This window comes from Bombyx mori, chromosome 15 (genome assembly GCF_030269925.1).
Source record: "Bombyx mori chromosome 15, ASM3026992v2".
NCBI lineage: Eukaryota > Metazoa > Arthropoda > Insecta > Lepidoptera > Bombycidae > Bombyx > Bombyx mori.
The window spans coordinates 13,583,836-13,603,263 of NC_085121.1; the positions used below are offsets into that span (position 1 = coordinate 13,583,836).

Below are 19,428 nucleotides of genomic sequence, written 5' to 3' on the forward strand. Positions count from 1 at the left end.
CACCCTGACTATTTCTGCCGTGAAGCAGTAATGCGTTTCGGTTTGAAGGGTGGGGCAGCCGTTGTAACTATAATGAGATCTTAGAACTTATATCACAAGGTGGGTGGCGCATTTACGTAGTAGATGTCTATGGGCTCCAGTAACCACTTAACACCGGGTGAGCTGTGAGCTCGTCCATTCATCTAAGCAATAAAAAAAAATGGTCTCCGTTTTTACATTACAACGGCTACCCCGCTCTTCAAACCGAAACGCATTACTGCTTCACGGTAGAAATAGGCAGGGTGGTGGTACCTACCCGTACGACTCACAAGAGGTCCTATCACCAGTCAAAATTTGTACGCAGTTGGAATAGCTTTCCTTCTTTCTTCTTTCTAACTTTTACGCGATCGAGAACGTTAAAAAGCTCGCACTAAGTTCATTCTACACAGTCCGAAACACCTTCGTTCGTAACAATGAAAACTGTAAAATAATTTAAACGTAATCCTATACCAAAACTACAATTACGCTTTAATATACATACGGTTCAATACTTTAAATTTTATTAAAATTTTTAAACAAACAAAATTAGTCTCGCACTGCCACGAAAACTGAAAGATATTCTTAAGGTCGGATATAATGAAATTAATATATTAAACGCGATATTTAGCCGTAATAGTAGTTTTAATTACAGAACAACATTATTAAGGAAGTACACATTTTCAGCCCATTTTCGCTGAACAATAACTGTTACAAGCTATTATTGAAATTGTAGATCAATTATTACAGTTATATTTCAATCAAACCAGTTGATTTGGCCTTCTTTTTGTCAATTAACGTATAATAGCCATTTTAATTCATTACATAGGTATTTGATTTGGCTTGGATTTTTCTAGAGCTGCCAACCTTTACGGGTGGTGGAAGTCGGTGTAAATTATCAGCGAGCATCGAGATTTGTACCACAGACACAGCCCACAGGGTTCCTCGTTGGATCTTGTCAGTGGGCCGCGATTCCGATGCAATGGTAAATTCATGCAAGCCGTCGTAGCCTAAATGTTAAGACGCCCGGTGCATTTATTTAAAGCCATGCAAAGGCGTTCGAATCCCGCAGGCAAGTACCAATTTTTGTAACGAAATACGCACCTAACAAACGTTCAAGATTAACTTCCACGGTGAAGGAATAATATCTATACATATAAATAAAATTAGAGTGTCTGTTTGTAATATTGAAATAACCGCTTTTTACTACATGCATATGAATATATATACGGTACATACACCAAAATAACATTTTTTACAATTTTTTGTCTGTCTGTCTGTCTGTTTGTTCCGGCTAATCTCTGGAACGACTGGACCGATTTTGACGGGACTTTCACTGATAGGTAGCTGATGATATAAGGAGTAACAAAGGCTATTTTCTTTAGACTAGCTTTGCCCCGCGGCTTCACCCGCGGTACGACAATAACCGCGGCTAACATCGCGGGACTCAGCTATCAATAATAAAATTTAATGTTTCGGAAGCGAAGCGGGGGCGGGTCGCTAGTCGTGTAATAAAAATCAAACCTGCAAACTTATAATTTACGTAATTACTGGTGGTAGGACGTCTTATGAGTCCGCACAGATAGGTACTGCCACCTTGTCTATTTCTGCCGTGAACCAGTAATGCGTTTCAGTTTGAAGGGTGGGGCAGCCGTCGTACTGTTACAAACTGAGACTTAAGAACTCTTGTCTCAAGGTGGGTGGCGGCATTTATGTAGGTAAAAAAACTAGACTTAGAATTCATTTCAAGTATTCGCGTTGGGATATCAATGGGTGCTTGCAACCACACCGAGCTGGCAGTGAGATCGCATGCGTATCGAAAATATTAATACAAAATATTAAAAGCGCATTCAATATGTATCGTTTTTTCATGCAATAGCACCGAACAAACATTGTTGAATATGTTATATATTTACTAACAATCACGCCGCGTTAACTGGTCCCGTAATAAGTTATTAAAGAACTTGTGTTACAGGTACCAGATATACATATATTTAATATACATCCATAAATAACCCTGGAAAAGACATTTATATTTATCATTCAAATATCTTCCCTTGGCGGGATTCGAACCCGCGACTCCCTTGTGTAGTGACCATGTCACTTACCACTACACCAGACGGCCGTTAATATTGAATCCTATTTCGGAATAATTGGTAAACAAATACGTAAAATATACATGTAAAATCACTCTCCAAGCAATAGCTTAAATTTCCTATAGATTTGCGTGTACAAACACCAAAATAAATAGTAATATATGTCTGTGGATACTCTGCGATCGTACTCTTAAAAACAATTCAGAAAGTACAAGCTCTAGTAGATACGTGTCAATCAAAACGCGAAATTATAGTATAAAGTTTCCTCAATGGTACAATACGCGTTGCACAATCACCAGGCACGTTGGAGTGATGAAATCAAAATCATCCTTTCATTCATGAGCTCGAACCGATAGCTGCAACTATGAATAAAGTCGTGGGCTTAATTGTTTGCGCAATCTGTAAGTCACTAATACGTCTACCACGCCAAATACTTTAATTACGAATTTAACGTAATGGTGATTAGTCTGAAGTAGATTCTCAGATCTCATTCCGTTCAAGGTTCGAGATAAGGTGGACCAGACTCGAGTTGGACATTATTAAAGCAAGTAGACAAGCTTTATACTAACTGAACACATAGAGGGCTTAACGTGAGTGATGCTGCTAACTTTGAGACATTAGGTAAACCTTTCACATTTAAGTACTGAGTATCCTTAGGATTACTTGATAATTTCACAATTTTTTTTAATGCTTAAATGGGTGGACGAGCTCACACCCCACCTGGCGTTAAGTGGTTACTGGAGCCCGTAGATATCTACAACGTAACTGCCGCCACCCACCTTGAGATATGAGTTCTAAGCTCTCAATACAGCTACAGCGGCTGCCCAACCTTTCAAACCGAAACGCGTTACTGCTTCACGGCAGAAATAGGCGGGGTGGTGATGGTGGCCGCACCTACCCGTGCGGACTCACAAGAGGTCCTACCACCAGTAATTTACAGCACACCCACCTTTATACTCAACATCACAGTGAGGGAGAGTAATAGAGGTTGTTACTTATAAAAAGAAGAAGAAATAAAATGAATTCGACGGCTGGATCGCATGCCTGTATATCTTGATCAATAGTTGTATTAAAATGTTCAAACCTAAAAGAAAATCTCAGTAGCAGGCGTTGCCGAAATTCTTAAAAAGCGGTACCTACTAAGACCAAATATACCATCAATAACAGGCTGTAACTTGTATCACACTCTTCGGACAGTGTTTAGAGTAACATACTGGCGGTAGGAACTCTTGTGAGTCCGCGCGGGTAGGTACCATCGCCCTGTCTATTTCTGCCGTGAAGCAGTAATGCGTTTCGGTTTGAAGGGTGGGACAGCTGTTGCAACTATACTGAGATCTTAGAACTTATATCTCAAGGTGGGTGGCGCATTTACGTTGTAGAAGTCCATGGGCTAAAGAAATCAGGTGGGCTGTGAGCTCGTCCACCCATCTAAGCAATAAAAAATAATAACACAGACACGGTTTTCCCAGAACATCAAAACCAATCATGAATTCAAAAGAAATGCGCGTACAATTCAATGCTCCGAGAACAAAACACGCGAGAATTAGCCCGGAGCTCTGTCTGGTTCACGATAGTGTAACCGATCTTGATTCGTATGGTAGTTTTGATAATGGCAATCACCATTATCAAAACTGTATATCTTCTTCTTAATATATATAAATCTCGTGTCACAATGTTTGTCCTCAATGGACTCCTAAACCACTTAACCGATTATAATAAAATTCGCACACCATGTGCAGTTCGATCCAACTTGAGAGATAGGATGGTTTTTATTTCGATGAATGGTCGCAATATTTATTAATTAACAATAAAATGATTTCTTATGTTGATTTTTGTTATTAATTGTAAGTTTCATAAGTCTAAAACAGATGGCGCCTTAAATCAGTTTTTACAGACAATTGTTATACTGTGACTTTAATATCTCATAGATGGCGCTGTGCTAAAAATACCAACGTTTCACATAAGCTACAATTTAATGGCATAAGCACCACGTGTTTCTGAGGCTAAAGTATAAGTGAAATTTATTTCGTAGTAAACGCAATACAGTGAAATCCAATTGTTCTTACGTTGTCAATTTTTGGTATTAGCATAGGCGGCCGCGAGTTATTTAGAAACAAAAACCTAAGCCACAGCCACAGCAACGTGTGGCCGGGTCCGCTAGTATAGTTATAAGTATGTATACTAGCGACCCGCCCTCGCTTCGCTTCGGAAACTGTAATTTATTATTTATTGATTTTTCCACTATTTAATGGATGTTATTATACATATAAAGCTTCCTCTTCAATTACTATCTATTAAAAAAACACCTCATCAAAATCCGTGACGTAGTTTTAAAGATTTAAGCATACATAGGGACAGACAGATATAGATAGGGACAGAGAAAGCGACTTTGTTTTATACTATTTAGTGATTACGAATTAGCATTGGAAAGATTCAGTTAATATTCAATCACTTTACAAACTTCTGAACGAATTGTTGTTCTTAGGGTTGATTGATGTATGGAGCAGCTTTCATTATGCTAGTAATTAAAAAGTAAAGCCAAATTTATTTCAATAATGTCGGAATTCCTGTAGACAGAATTACATTTACTTCGCACTTATTATGCCTTTCTCTTTTATATACTTTTTAAATACTTCCAAATACTTCTATTGGACTAAATACAGAAGAAAGTTTTTTATATTATTATTATTGAGACTTTGATCTGCTTTTTCAAGGCACTCAGAATATGCTAATAATGTGGTCCTATTTTTCGTATATGAAGTTTTCTGTAGCTTATCCACTAAGTCTGAACGATTTCATACTCATTTCCATGTCACATAGGCAATAAGCAATCAAATCTATGACTCAATCTGCAAATCTCACAAATAACTTCTTTCGAAACACAATTAGCCGACATAATATAACGACAGTCTTCATTAAAATTTGTACAAACGCGACATTTCGTCTTCTCGCATTAAAACAATACTAGTGGTCCCGCAGTAGTCGAAATTCGACTATAATTAATTGGAATTGTAAGTTTGTACACTATTATGATTGTATTTTATACTTCTATAATCACAAATTTCGCCAAGACTACACTATAAAAAATATTAACAAAGACAAACCATATTCTATTCTCAATTTGACAACAGACGTCAAGAACAAAAGTTTGACAATAAATAGTATGCATGCGTGTGTGCGTCAAATACATGGTATGTAGTGTGTGTAATGTTTTCTTTATTGATTTAATGTATCTTTTAAGCATTATTTTTAAAAAATATTGGCATTGTGCACTTCTTCTCTATATTCTCTATAAGTGTGCGAAATTTCATACTCCTCCGTCCGCGCAATTTTCGTAAAAAGGGATACAAAGTTTTTGCTTCACGTATTAATATTAAAACTGTATACCTAATCTCGAAACTTCCTAATTTTACAGGAGAGTGTTTTAGAGGTTTAACATGTGATATTTCTAATATTAATCATCTTTGCAACATTTATTTTTTATTTTTTAACAGTCACATTATCTGTCTTTGAAAGTAAGATAAAATTATGTATAAATTTTGTTAATTGTAGTAAAAAAGGGATAAATTTAATAAAAAAATTAAAAATAAACTACGCTTTTTTGACAGTATTTATGAGAAAAATACTGGTGGTAACAAATGATTCCGCATATTAACTCAATTTCGAATATTTTTAGAAATTGGACACTTTTAATGCGAAAAGACAATTTATCAACGTGGAGTCGATACAAAATCTCTCTTCGAATGCGGTCCGCTTGCATCGTGGCATTGTGGCCTATAATGGCCCACATGTGCATCACCCTCAACGCTTCCTGTATAACCGCATAACGACGCGGCGACAAATACACTGGTTCATATTACACGTAGTGTTTCAATTCAACCTAGTCACCTAGATTAGGTACGCTCAGTGGTCTCAGAACTAGATATATATACATAATAGATCAATTTACGTTGATATTGTGAAAATAAAGTACTGACTTTAATAATTATTTGTGCAATTTTTGCTATTGAAAATTTTCGTCAAATTAAAATAAACTAGTTATAAGTAGTTTAAAGTAACGCAAATGGAATAATCAAAGGATCACATTCGAGAAAATTCGAATCACTAGCTCGACACTAAGACTAGCACGCGTGCCCTACAAAAAAATCGTCTTGTTCAACAAACAAACAATAACTCAATGATATAACAAGAAACTGCAAAGCCTACGTCGATGACTCAACGTGAAACAACAGCCTACCTGAGCTTTTGAAGTTGCACGAAGCTAGACTGCGGTAACACGACCAAATCGTGAACGCTATTCATTCATGCCTTCGCAGCGTCACCAACAAAAGCGCGTACCGCGATCCTATGCGAAGGAATTCTTCATACAGTTCGATGCACTCTACCGGCTGTTATTGTTATATGCTTTTGTATGAGATGTGAGAATTATTTTCTCGCTCGCGTGTTTGAACTCCAATGCGCGTGAGACGGTCACCAGAAACCCTATTGGTACATCTTTAATGCCAAACTGAGATACCAATCCAGTGTCTATGACAACGGTTGTCCCTTTTCAGGCTATCATTAAGGTTAGTTCCGCGGCAGAAGCAGATAGGGCAGTAACAGACACGCTCGCTGGCTGCAACTAGATCTGATTCGAAAACGATAAAGCAATTATTGAATATGACCACTGGTATAATACAATGGAAAAAAATTCGTGTTTCGAGATTGGCTCTCACTTGTGGTATCCAGACGCAGCGTGATACTCATTCCCGTATTTAGGAAGAAAGACACATTTGTCTATTGACAGCACTGAAATTGGCAGTTAAAAATGAAACCTGGTGAGTCTTTTTAAGAACCTTATTCCGCTATTTCTATACATATTTCATTTTGATTATGTCTAGTTCATTTATTTGTCATTAGTTGTATTTATAGCAAAATCACAAAACAATCAATAAGTTCAATTGTTATATTATTAAATATTTCATTACCTTTAAGAATAAGTACATACGTACAGTCCATTTGTGGAATTTGATTCAGAAAATTCGAAGAATTCGAAAACCTTTGGTAAAAGTAAATAAAAACTTTGGACGCCATGTTTTTTTTGGTTTTTTTTTTATATCGGTAACCGAGTACGTCTCTACAAAATTGATCCCAAAATAATCTTTAAAGTACCACGTTTTTTTTTTCGTTCTCCATTCACCACAGATAGCATGAAGTAAACACAGTCCGCGAATAGATCGAATAAAACAACGACAATCAAGAAATTCATTTCCGCGTCTAAAACTATTGAAAGTTCAGTTTCCGTCCGTCCTTGCATTATTTTAACTTAAACGCTATTTAAATGGCGTGCTTACCACAGCACAATATATGTAAACCCATTTTTATAAAACTTTGACGTTCATCTAGTTTTATGTGCTTCTTTGAGCTTATCAAAATCAAACCCGCAAAATTATAATTTGCGTAATTACTGGTGGTAGGACCTCTTGTGAGTCCGCACAGGTAGGTACCACCACCCTGCCTATTTCTGCCGTGAAGCAGTAATGCGTTTCGGTTTTAAAGGTGGGGCAAGCGTTGTAAATATACTTAGACCTTATAACTTATATCTCAAGGTGAGTGGCGCATTTACAAGGTTGATGTCTATGGGCTCCAGTAACCATTTAACACCAGGTGGGCTGTGAGCTCATCCACCCATCTAAGTAAAAAAAATAAAAAAAACTAAGAGAAATTGTCAAATTATTGTCGCGACTCGCTGTAAAATAGGTAAAAAAAAATAGGAACATTCACTGCATGGAGCTATTTTATTGGCTGTTCTGCACCTCAAGTCGATACTTACGATTATTTTGCACCAAAAATGCTCATTTAACGATGATATTACTTATTTATTTATTACACTTCATGGATGGACTCTGGTAATCAACCAAAGTCAGTTCACTAATGGTAGGTGCACAAATTAAACACACAAACACAGATATATACAAAAAAAAAATGAATTAAGATAGGGTTGGTAGTAGAAACCAACAAAACAATATGTATTATATTTTAGTGGGCATGTAGTATTAATTAATCCAGCCGTATTCACTGATTTATGATGCTATATAATAGACGATACATTGAATTGTTTTTTTTTTTAAATAAATCCAAAAATTACTCAAGTCTCGCAACGATAAGATACCTAAATTAAATATCCGATTTTATTTCATCAAAGTTCACGAACTAAGAAACTGAGCGTGTTAAATTAACAGGTGGTTTATAAACAAGAAAGGAACACGAACAGGAAAAGGAAAGGAAGCAGGGGTGTTCACAACTCGGCCGGTTAACAGGTGTCGCGGTGGTCGAGCGCCCGCCACCGACAATGCCGACCCATTCGCGCGCGCACCTCCGCCGAAGCCGCTTGACCGAACGAATCCGGATCCCGTTGCATCAAAAAAAAAAGTGCCAGTGAGACTGTACTTATAGTGCCAGTGTTTGTTCTGTGACAGTTCTATGACAGGTACATATATATGTTCATTTTATTTCATTTAATTACATGTGATTACTACACGCTTCATCTGACGCGCGTGCCGTTTCAAAGTATTGAAAAGACTTCAACGAACACGCAGACTTTGAAATACACGTTGTGTCTGGTTTTACGTAATTTTATTTTAATTACTAATTAAAGTATTCAATTATTCTTAGTATACATTACGAGTTTTAATTAAGATTTCTTTATAATTGCAATTTTTTACGTCCATTAAAACATTTAGGATTATTGATTTCGTCACCGACTTATTCAATGGCGAACACAAATATAATTCTTCTTTCGATTTCAAAGTTTTACCTGAAGTTATATTTAGGTTATATGGCGTCCCTTGTTCTTTTTTTAAGACGCTTTTTTTTTTCATTTTAAAATATGGCCGTATAATTGTGTGTTTACACATCCGTTTTTATACGTTAAGGATTAAAAATAAACTTCGCCTTGCATTATTCAAATGTATACAGGCTTATTCTCTTGAATCTTGATACTTTAAATGCTAAGGACGTTGGTTCAGAAGTCAGCATCGGCAATAATTAATGACGGTTCAAGTTATTCTTGTTCAATAAATGTAATCTCAAAGGTTGCATAGGAAGATTTTTCATTGTGTATCGAACTTAAATGATAGAATATAAAAAAACCATTTGACACGCTTTGTTTTCATTCATCATTGTGATTCTTTCGATGAGAATAGGAGGTTGAAAGTGAATTTGCATGAGGCTATCAAATTTAAGATTATTCAAGAAGGTCACTTCTAATGTCCCTATTATTTAATGATTGAGATAGTTTTAGGTTACGCAACAACTTGTTGTAACCGTTAGTCAGATTTAAACCAACAATGCAAACTACATTCATCGTAAATATAAATAAAAAACCAACGCTTATTTCTCAAATTAATCTGTTTCAACAAATTGGTATTTTCGTTGATCTGCTAAATCTCGCATCAAAAATTAAATGTCATTTCGATTTATTGACAAAAACTATACGAATAACATACTTTTTGTGCGTCATTCGCTTGATTTATGCAATTTAAATTTTCAATTAAATCTGCATCTTTATATCGGAGTGAATTTATCAGACATCTGCTGAATACCAATCTTAAGTTTCGATTTTGTAGGTTAAGGATACCCTGCAATTCAAATTTCGACCTCAAATCACAACGTCGATACGGTTCATGGACTTATATAATAAATTCTTAGCACTGTTATGACAATGTAGAATATCTCAAATTTTTCATATCTAAACTTTTAACTAATTTAGTTTCGGAATTACTAAAAAAATTGCTGTGTGCTTAGTGTGAGTTTTTTAACGTTCTCGATCGCGTAAAAGTTAACTCAAATTTTTATGGAGTTGGAACAGCGCCCCTAGCGGCAAACGAAGAGAAGCTGTTTTGACTCGATACAAATTTGAGTTAACTTTTACGCGATCGACAACGTTAAAAAACTCGCACTAAGCACACTGATGTCAAGAATCTTAATGCCTTTCGTGTTACGAACTCGACGTGGCGCGCCGTACTCACTCGCGTGAGAGCTAGCGATATATAGGGGACCTGTTACCAATCTATTTGAGACTGTCATAATCAATAAATCTCACGAATAACGAAGCGTTTTTTGAAACAGTTCAAAAATTCACCACTTACGACATGTTCATAAAAAAATAATTTATCGCATCTTGCATAAAATTATGTTTAATGTTAATTTTCATTAACTTGTTTTTTAAATTTTATAATAATTTTTTCAAGAAAGGTTCTAAATCAACAGTGGCCGTACTTAATAGATTTTCATAACTTTTCAGAACAAGTTTCAGTCGTTGAATTATTTAAATATTATTTAATATTGTTACCAAACAACTTCTTTGCTGATGCCTTACTTTACGTATCAACACTTACACCGATTGTGTAAATACACACAGTATTTACACAATCAACTCTTTTTCACGGGAAAATGCAATGTATTTGATTCTTATAGATACATAGATACATAGATATAACGCAGATGAAAACTCTGGGCACTATTTATTATTTAGTGTTTATTGTATGAAAAGCCAATAATAATGTACCATACTATTACATAACATAGTTTTAAAAAATATAGGATAAAAATATACCATTAAATTCTCAATAAACAAGTTTGGTTACAATAACAATTTTGTTTTTCCTTTGACGAGTCCCCGTCGGACGGATTTGGTTTGTTTTAAGTTTATTTTATACAAAAGTTTAGGTCTTTTATTTATCGATTGAGGCACTATGAAGTCTGCCGGGTCAGCTAGTAGGAAATAAAAATAGTAAAAGTATAGCGGACAATAGAAATTCTTTTAAAATGACAACTACTCATGTCCATTAAAAATATGTAAACAGAAAATGGTTAAGTTATGTCGTCGTTGCCGGCACTGAATTCTCCCCTACTTCGGCTCACGCAGAAGCTGACGCTCACCGTTGACGCTCTGGACATGTCCTTACGCATCCTTCCGATCCACTAACACTCTTTTTAGACGCCTGCCGCTCTAGCTCTAGGACCAAGCTAATGGACCTTGTTAACCGTACTCATCGAACTCGGCAAAGAGTTCAACGAGGCCTTCGAAGACGCTCGAACAGCTGTAAGCAAATCCCACCCCTCCGGGGTGAGCCCGCGCTCGTCCACCTGTCCTGGAGGTCCCTAGACCAATAGAAATTCTTACTTCGTAAAAAAAACAGTATTGATGAGCGATTGCCGAGCGCTGTCAATACTGTTTAACAGTATTATTAGCTTGGTATGTATGTATCTTGTGAATAGATGATAGTCATTTTCACCAGCTTCAAGACGCTGTATTAACTGAAAAATAATTTCGCCCTAATGTACTGACAAATTTCGAACAGGCGGTAAGTCAAAAAAGAATAAGCCTGTTTTTTTTATTTTTTTCTAATTTTATACGACTAACTATTAGACGATGACTCGTTGAAATAAATACACAATTTTTAGTGCGACATCAAACACTCCCGTGTACCTTAATGTTGTATAAAGTAAACGTACTTCACGGTGGGTGACGAGGTTGAGCCCTGACATTGGTATCAGCGGCCATCAATTACGTAAAATGGAGGTCTCTATTAAATTGCGTAGGGCGTGTAAAGTGCCCGCACAGCCCACTGAGTTTCTCGCCGAATCTTCTCAGTGGGTCGGGTTTCCGATCCGGTGGTAGATGCTGCGAAACACTGCTCTTGCTAGTGTTAGCAACACTCCCAGTTTGAGCCCCGTGAGCTCACCTACACGTCAAGGAGAAGCTGAAATAGCCTCTCAAGGCTATCAGCATAGGTAGGGAAAAAAAGGACCGATATGAATGAATTTTTTTGTATGCGTTTGGGTAGCGCCCTGGATGGTTTAGATTCACAAATCAGCCCGGCTGATGGCGCTGCAGTCGGTATCTAGGTTATTTATCTATACTGTAGGTAAATGACAGGAACGATTTAAATGATTTTTGTGTATGCGTGTATTCATTCATTTCATTCATTTTTTGTATGCAGGACAACGTCTGTCAGAATCGCTAGTATATCTAATAACATTCAAACTACATTAAAATGTTAGAGTTCAAATTGATTTATTTCAACAAAAATCAAACGAAATAACCTTGAATTAATTTGAAAGAAAAAACCGAAACTGGATTTAATTCGAACCAGAGTTTGTCACATCTAGTTTTAGCGTTTTTATTATTGTGATTTACAAATAAATGTAATCGTGTTTTACAGGTTATTTTTTTTATTACTTAGATGGGTGGACGAGCTCAAAGCCCACCCGGTGTTAAGTGGTTACTGGAGCCCATAGATATCTACAACATAATGCGGCACCCACCTTGAGATATAAGTTCTAAGGTCTCATATAGTATAGTATAGTTACAACAGGTGCCCCGCCCTTCAAACCGAAACGCATTACTGCTTCACGGCAGAAATAGGCGAGGTGGTGGTACCCACCCGCGCGGACTCACAAGAGTCTCTCATCTCCTACCACCAGTTAAAAGGGTCAACAGTTTTTTTTTATTTTAATTATTGTCTTTGCTTAGTATACGTATTATAGTCGTGAAGCAATAGCTTGATAGTATCTCGCACGCGCCTCTATTTCATCCGCTTTACCTGGAACCAATGCATCTACGACGCGTTTCCACAAATCATTTTTGTCACGTACTGACTCTAGAATGAGCTCCCCTACCGTTTCCCGAGTGCTTTAAGATGTCCCTTTTCTAACAATATTCGACGATGCTAAATAAAAACACAAAACAGTGGACTTATACACTCATACATTATACAATTTATAAATATTTTATTTGAAAAATCAATTAAAACTATTTTCCATGGTGCACCGCAACATACTGTACAACATCTGTTTCAGTATTTCTTTAAGCAAAACGGTTGTCTGGAAAATATCGCTTTTAGCGATAAGACCGCCTATTGTTCAAATAACAATCTATCTGTTCACTGTTTTTGAATGTTAATTGTGTTTTGGTGAGCAATAATCCCTCTCTTCTCTCGCTCTCTCCCTCTCCAAAACTATTTTCAAATCCATTCTAATTAATATAATTTTTATAAAAACCATAATGAACGCCCTGTAGCTAACATCGCATTCCTACATCGTGATCGCTAAGAAGTTAACATTAACTATACAAATAATCAGCGGCGCGTTGCGGCTCCGCTCGGGTCTTTAACAAAAATTTCAATGATATTTGACGTTGTTTTATTTTTTTTAATAAAAGAACACTTATTGCAGCATAATAGTCAGATATATGTTGTCGCAATACTTGTTTTAAATAATAATTTGTTCTATAGAGTCGTGGTACATTATTTTATTCTATCATCAATAGTTTTCGCAGGGCACGCGATGTAAAGAATATTTTAGGTAATTTTTTACACATTGGGTTACATTATTGGAGTTTTAGTAAGGATCCCTTCCAAGCAGTGAAAGATTTTTTCAAATCGGTTCAGTAGTTTCGGAGCCTATTCAATACAAACAAACAAATCTTTGCTCTTTACATTATTAGTATAGAAGTATAGATGATTTGTTTAGCTGCTCAAATCTAGCCCAAGCAGTTTTCTCAAACCCATGTACATGCTACAAGTAAAGGCTTTGTGGGATTTATCGAAAAGACACACAGCTCTCCAGCCGAATGAGTTGGTTTTATCTTTATCTCAACATCTATTTACATCTGCTCGAATCCGGTATTTAAGATTAGTAACTTGTTATCTGTTGAGATAGTTTCGTGTCACGAACCGGTAGATACATGTTATATCGCATACTGAGTTCATCTCCCTTTTTTTTCTCATTAAAATTGGAAAATATTCCACAATTTAGTTTAAAATTGTTTTTAATTAACTACAAATAAAAGAGTTCGTGTATGCCAAGATAATTATCCTTGTGCCCACGGTACGCTCCCAGCATCTGCAAATGGTCAAGTTTAATATACCCCGCGTCATACCTCGTAGGAGGTTAGGATACCTCCTGCTCGCGTGGTTTCCGCACTGCTGAACCCTCAGTTGTGACCATCATATTTTAACAGGATTCTACTTTTTGCAATGTCCCTCCAGCGCCTCCAATCATTGGCCGCATGAAGGGCTTTCTGGAATGGGATACCATACTCAAAAAAAATGGCAAGATTATAACAATTCCTTTGCCATGCAGTGAGGAAAAAAATTTAAAATGAAAATAAATTCAAAAGTACCTACGTAATACATACTCTACGGTTATTCAATAATAGCAGTTACGTTTGTTCTTAAATTGAACGTGTCTTATCATAATTTAACACTTGTTAGACGATAAACGCGCGAAGCAATCGACTAATATGATATCAATTTCAAAAGACGTTATTACAATTTCGGAGAAACATAAGTAATTCTAATGGTTTTAAGCGAAGATCATTATTATTGTTACACAGATTAAATATGAGACTTAAATAAAAACCACAAAGTAAAATGTCACCTCTACAACCTTTTTTCATTGTTAAATTTATTTTTGTAAATTAAAAATCAAACTATTAAATATGTTCCATACGCTGGTAGGTGATATAAATGAAACTCGATATTATAAATTCATTATTAACGTGAATGTTATCTTTAAAATCAGGTTTGTAAAATTATTTGAGAATTTTAGTGTGTCGCGACCTTGCCGTATCTTGTAGTCTGACCGACCAGAATTAAATCGATACAAACTCATAAAAACAACTACAACCTGGCAAAATTTTCAAATTCTCTTTTTTCAGAAATGGCCTATATATAGCAAACACGAATTAAGTCATGTAGCCATTTTAGTAGATTATGGATTACTAAAATAAAATTTAACAATTAGACCAATCTAATGGTAGGTGGTGGGACAGACTATCGCTTTCATAGTTCCATTGTTGATTAGTTTCCCGTCTGCGACCTTTATCTCTTACATGACTTTAGAGAATCAATAATTATTGAAAATCATGAATGGAGCCTTTGACTCAAGCTGAAATCTTGCGTAATGAAACAGTTTTAGTTTTCCTAACTAGTCACATCTCATTACATTGACAGGCTGAATGCTTCAAACGCAATCGAATTTATGTATGTAAAAATGTATTTATGTATATAAATTGCATAATTTAATTAAAAAAATACCAGTCACAACCGGCCTGCTTGTTGGCTGATATTTGCATTGACTAGGCCACTCTAAAGATTTTGTATAAATTTCATCGTAATCGGCCGTTTTGGAGTCTATAGAAAACATAGACACATCGAATTTATAAACATAAATATTCATTACATCACATTATATACTAACAAGCACAGAAGACAGGAAAACAAAATGTGTGTGTGTGTAACAATGCTTTTTTTTTTTTTTTTTACTACTTATGCTGATAGCCTTGAGAGGCTATTTCAGCTTCGCCCTAACATGTCGGTGAGCTCACGGGGCTCAAACCGGAGTGTTGCTGACACTGGCCCTAGCAAGAGCAGTGCTTCGCCGAATCTACCACCGGATAGGAAACACGACCCACTGAGATTCGGCGAGAAACTCAGTGGGCTGTCTCTGTGGGTTAATTTGCTCGTCGAGCCCTTCGTCGCAAGCGACGGGTTCGACGAGAACGGTGACCGGTGCTTGTGGTACCTAAAAGCACCGTTAATGGATCGGGTAGATCTGTAATGACGTATTTCGGGCGACGTCGACGACCAACCCTAAACTTTCTGTCGCATTAAATAAATCAACGCGCTATACCTACTATACTTTTATATATTTTTATAACCAAAAAAAAATTAGCTTTAGTATTTACTCTATGATATTGTTAACCCTTTTTTGGGTATTGTTTAAGTGAACAACTGACGCAAGTGTAAGCTTTCTGCATTAAGGAAGTTTATGTAACATGTAATGGAGGTTATTTTAAATTTTGTACTTTAAGCGGTTACAAACATAATTTAAAAAAAACTTGTTCACGCATCGATTGTGTAATTTTTATTAGTTCTTAACGTTTTTTTTTTCTCGCAAACACGTTCGAGCCGGATACGTTTTTACTCATCAATCGTTATATTTCATCGTTTATTATCAAAAGAATCGTGTGTTTTATACGAGTATCTGTAAGTTTTTGTCTGTTCGCCTTTTTTGAGCCTACGAAATTGAACCTTGAGACAAGTTAGGTACATTTTAGATTCCAATAAGTGCCCAGTGCCCAATGAAAACATAATAATACAATTTAACCTGCTTTCATTAAGTCTTGGAAGTCGTTCTGTAATGTTTTTCTTAATTTTGATCTAAATATAACCAACCTATATGAAAAGTGAATATTGGTGCAAAATTAATGTGTAATAGATCATCTACAATGGCTACTAGAAACGTCATCGATTGAAGCGTAATAGATTTGTCTGGACGAGTACTATTCTTATTCTTTTCTTTCTATCTTTTATTCTTCTCTTTCTTATTATATTCTTACTTTTACATTTTATTTTGACTTTATTATGATTTTGATTTTATTATGACGACGCTTGTAGCTGAAAGTAAGTATTGTACTTTTTGACGAAGCATGTTGCTGATAACTCTGCTTCTATAATCTGACGAAGCGTGTTGCGGATAATAATATGTTTAAAAAAAGTGCTATTTCATTATTGCGAAAAATAAAGAATAATTTTATTTTGATATGTGGACTGTGAGCTTGTCTGCCTTTTAATGTTATTAAATAATTACATAATTGAATTAATGAAACATATCATCTGAAGGCAAAACGTGAGTACTTCTTTTTTGCTACTTTAAAGGCGACTAAAAAGGCCTAGATTAGATTTCTAAGCTAACTCATTTTTATCACTTCACATAACCCTCATTATCCTCCTTCATTTTGTCGTTCTTGATCGATTTTAGATCGTTAACAGCTGAATATAAATCCAATCACAGTCGCACAGGGTTAGCAGCTACGAAGGAGTGGTGCTGTATGCGTTTTTGTCGCTGCATTTCTGCGTTTTAATTTCGAACGAAAATCACAAGCGATAGCGGGAATCGAAGAATATTTATTTTGAACTATAAAAAAAGAAATCGCATTTGTGTTCCTCCGAGATTCGACACGTGTTAATGACGTAACGATCATGATAAGTAAGCTGTCAATAAAAGTTGTATTGCGCTGTGCGTGTTGTTTGGCAGGTTGGTCGTTGTGTCAATAAATTCAACATATCTCGTGTTTGGCCTATACTTATACGCTACTTTTATTATGATTACCTACCTACTTATTGAAAAATTCAAGCACGTGTGGTTTTCAAATACCTATATCTTTAATAATCGCTCCAAAACAGATGCCTGAATCTCGCTTACGACATTTTCGAATTGACGTTCAAGGTCACCAGTGTAAGAATTAAGACGAAGGAAAGAACTTACACCGAGCGAGTAAACTTGCTTGGAAGACCGACAGTCCGAATGTTGTTGTTCGGAACTTGTATACATATATACAAGCTTGTCTTGAAATGTCGTTAGCGAGATTCAGGCATCTGTCAAATATCTTGTGTTTATGATGACTACCGCCACATTCTTTATCTTATTTTCACTGAAATATAATTAGGTCATGCATGATGTTCATTTTTTTTTTATTTCTTAATATTGATTGATTATTTTTTTGGTTTACAACAGACAAAATCGCTCGCGCTTATGCCGTAATCCCTATACAAATGCGGTTGCCGTCGGCCTTGTAACGACCGGTTCGTTCGCCGCTTACTTTCGCATTGCATCCACAACCAGCCAGACTCATTTCGGACTTCTAAATAACAACTACGTGTTGTTTCTAACTGTTATTTTCATAAGACTCTATGAACGATAAAGCAGCTGAACAATTTTTTGGAACGTCTAACTTAGAGTATCAAAAAACAACTAATTATATTTCAGAAACGATTAGATTTTTCATAAATGAATAAAAGAAATCATAATTGCGGAGAACGGTCTTTCCCAGCGGCGATTTCGTCTAGACAACCTTGAGCTTTGTAAACTAAATCTAGTGTTCACAAAAGATGAGGCAAGCGTTGAAATTTATATCAATTTTTTTATTTTTTTAATATTTATGAGACATACCATTGATTATTTAAAAAAGATATATATAAATACGTCATCAACCACGAAAACTGTAGTTTTAGGTACGAGCGTGGTTATTTTTTTTTTTAAATGTGATTAAGAGCCTTAAAATTCTTGAATCATGCATAAGACACGTGAAAACCTCGTTTCTTAGTAACGCGAATGAATGCGGCCTGGCCTGCCTTCACTCGGGGTCGCCACCGGTCGTTACGATCACGTCCAACACGACACTTCATATTGACCTTCACGTGAAATTGAAAATAGACCACCCGATCCGGCTTCAGAACGGAACATTAAAGATCGTTTGCTATATATGCGAGTCATCGACTTAATATATATTTACAGTTTAATCTTTCTTTTTTTTATTGCTTATTGCCGTGCGGACTCACAGGAGGTCCTACCACCAGTAATTACGCAAATTATAATTTTGCGGGTTTGATTTTTATTACACGATGTTATTCCTTCACCGTGGAAGTCAATCGTGAACATTTGTTAAGTACGTATTTCATTAGAAAAATTGGTACCCGCCTGCGGGATTCGAACACCGGTGCATCGCTAGATACGAATGCACCGGACGTCTTATCCTTTAGGCCACGACGACTTAATCTCGATCGAATTGTTCTTGACCACGGTAACTGTATTTGAAACATTTATCGTGGCTTCGATGAGCCTTGAGTGCAGCTGTGGATTTTTTTGACATTACGCGAATTTTTGCAGGTTGCTCTTAAAGCAATTAGCCCTTTTTTGCTTAGATGGGTGGATATGGCTCTGTTAAGTGGTTATCGGACCTCATAGACATCTACAACGTAAATGCCGCCACCCACCTTGAAATATGAGTTCTAAGTCTCAGTTTATTAACAGTACAACGGCTGCCCCACCCTTCAAACCGAAACGCATTACTGCTGGTTAAAATGTGTGAAGCAGTACCTAATGCGTTTCGGATTCGGCCAAATCGACGACACTTCCAGCATCAGATTCACTTTTATTCTATTTTTTTATATTACATATAAATTGACCTTTTGAAGATTACAAAACATTTATACATATTATTTCCAAACTTGATATTCAAAATTTGTTTTTTTTTTATGTTGCCAAAACTCGTCGTTAACGTCTAGGTATAAAAAAGTAAAAAATCTGTTAACGAACACGACAACAGATGTTTTTTGAAAAAAATAAAATAAACCGACCAATTTCTTTTTATTTATTTATTACAATGAACAAGTCAAGAACTGGTAAAGAAAAAAAAAACAGATCATAAACAGAAGATAAAATGGTATTGAATGCTTTTGTCCTTACCTATTTACCTACTTACCTA

General features: G+C 35.9%; 1 protein-coding gene across 1 annotated transcript in view; it reads left to right on the top strand.

The window, feature by feature from the left end:
- The first annotated feature begins 8,395 nt into the window (after positions 1-8,395).
- The window catches only part of LOC101742528 (cell surface glycoprotein 1), an 80,886-nt gene continuing 69,853 nt past the window's right edge, over positions 8,396-19,428 (top strand). The window contains exon 1 of the mRNA XM_004923028.5: positions 8,396-8,580. The gene's annotated coding sequence lies outside the window, so the exon portion shown is untranslated. The remainder of the gene's footprint in view (positions 8,581-19,428) is intronic.